Source organism: Elephas maximus, chromosome 1 (genome assembly GCF_024166365.1).
Source record: "Elephas maximus indicus isolate mEleMax1 chromosome 1, mEleMax1 primary haplotype, whole genome shotgun sequence".
Lineage (NCBI taxonomy): Eukaryota > Metazoa > Chordata > Mammalia > Proboscidea > Elephantidae > Elephas > Elephas maximus.
Genome location: NC_064819.1, coordinates 80,952,240 through 80,954,405, shown reverse-complemented (window position 1 = coordinate 80,954,405; position 2,166 = coordinate 80,952,240). Strand labels below are relative to the sequence as shown.

Genomic DNA, 2,166 nt, shown 5'->3' with positions numbered 1-2,166 from the left:
GTGTTAAGAAAACAACTAAACAAGGCTGTCTCTTAGGGCTGGCAAATTCATCATCTAAACATTCCATAAAGCAAAAAGTAAACAAAGTGTCTATCAGTGTACAAGCAAAACTATACAAACCTCTTTCTGTGCTCAGTGAAAGGCATTGCATCTTTTCTAGCTCCCCAAATCCAAAATATCCCTAAATCCTGACTATCTTTCTCCTTGCTATCTCTACTTTTTGTCTTTTTCCTCTGCATTACTGCAAGATTTGCCTTATTGGCTAGAATGTGACAAAACAGACCATGACTGGGCAGAGTGCTATAATTTCTTTTCCTGTTCTGGCTCTCTTTAGATTCCTGTAGAGAGAAGAGCAGGAAGAGAGGAGTGAAGAAGGAGGGTTTGTAAGAGAACTAATTAGAGTGAAATGAAAGACTGCCTGAACAGGGACTTGAACCCTGGACCCTCAGATTAAAAGTCTGATGCTCTACCAGCTAAACTATCCATGGGCTGTCTAATATGTTTCCTGAGTGCCTAATTTAGGTTCATTTATGTTGCCAATTATTTGTAGGTCATGGCCTGAAATATTCTCCTTGAATTCTCTTCACTACCAAGAAGATTTTGTTTGAAAGAGATGTTATAATCCCTGGTAGCATTTCCCTTTTCCTCTCTTTGCCTTGTATCTCTTTAGAGTTTCAGAACCAGAGCTTTATCTCTAGATAAATCACTGCCAGGTTTCAGACCACAGGGCTAGACCCAGACTACTTCATCTCTTGCCAAGCGTTGTGATTTTATCCCTTCATTTCTTATTTCCCCACCTGCACCTATTTTTCTTGAAGAAACACTCACGCTACTCTTCCTGTCTCTCTGCACTGTCTTGTACAACTTTTTTGCAGCCTTAGGAGGCAGAGGAGAAAAGAGTTGAAGGAAATAGAATTTGAAGACCCACTAGAATATGCCGTAATGGTGGGCAAGCAAAGAAACCTGGGTTTAACCTTCTGCATCTCTATGCTTGCATTTCTTAATGATGCAGCCTGTCTGCCATGAGTAAGTCACTCCTCCTTTTCGTTTTCTTTCTAATCCTCGTCCTCTTCCTTCTCCTTCTTCTCTTCCTTCTCCATGTCTTTATTCATTATTTGCTGCTCACACCCAAAGGAAAAGGATAATTATCTTCATAAATTAGTGTACATTAGGACATTCATCCATAATATGATCTAAGATAGTTGTGAGTTTTGACCTAAACCTGGAAAAAATACTCTACAGGGAATCCAGGAACAAAAGAGGAAGGTTTGGGGTGAAGGAAAGACTAATCTATCTAGGGTTGGTATGGGGAGGAAAGACAGCTTGGGATATGGGAAAGACTATTGTTTATTTCTTCCAAATAATTCAGTACTTCCAAGAAACCAAGACTATGTGAAAACTGAGAGAATTTGTAGTTACTTTAGGAATTCGTGATTTTCTCATCCCTCGTACCCTACGAATATATAAAGCATAGTTGGGGGTGGGTCACACAAACTCACCTTGGATTGGCTTGTGTGTCAATATGCAAGGGAACTAGAGAAAACTTTTAAGCACAATATCTAGGGGGGTTAACCTTTCAGTGAATCAAGAAGGCTTCCAAGGTATTTTGGCTCTCTTCTCCCTACTTGAAGTAGCTTGGAAGTCAGCAAACTGTACCTCAGAGATCAGGACCACTCTCCCAGGGAGGTTTGGGACCCACAACCCTAGCCCATCGGCATATCAGGTGATTCTTCTACCCGTTGGTAGAGGACCAAGTTGTCAAAACATATGTTATGAATGGATTATAATAAAATATTTTTCTAATGTTAAAAGCTGGCATTTCTGACAAGGGGAGCTCTTGTTTGAGCTTTCAAACCTTTCTCCCTGGAGGAACACCATCTCATCTTTGAGACCGAAAAGGTCCAAACATACCATCATATGGTTCTCCCTCTCTTGCTGTCATCTGCATCCCTTTATTGCAGAATTTAGCTTTTGGCTCATGTTTCTCCACCCAAGCACATCATTATGATCGTGACTTATACCAGTGAGTCCTCAAACAAGTATGTCACTTCTGATCATGTCACAATCTCACAGTTTATTAATTCTAAGTAATTATTTTCAGAGCTTTCAGGTGATGCTTGATTCCTTTTTCTAATTTTGTTAAATTTTCCTCCAATTGCAAAGTTA

General features: G+C 39.9%; 1 non-coding gene across 1 annotated transcript; it reads right to left on the bottom strand.

Moving 5' to 3' along the window:
- Positions 1-415: 415 nt before the first annotated feature.
- On the bottom strand, positions 416-490 carry TRNAK-UUU (transfer RNA lysine (anticodon UUU)). Its single transcript has one exon. It is a non-coding gene; the product is annotated as a tRNA-Lys (tRNA).
- Between the last annotated feature and the right edge of the window lie 1,676 nt (positions 491-2,166).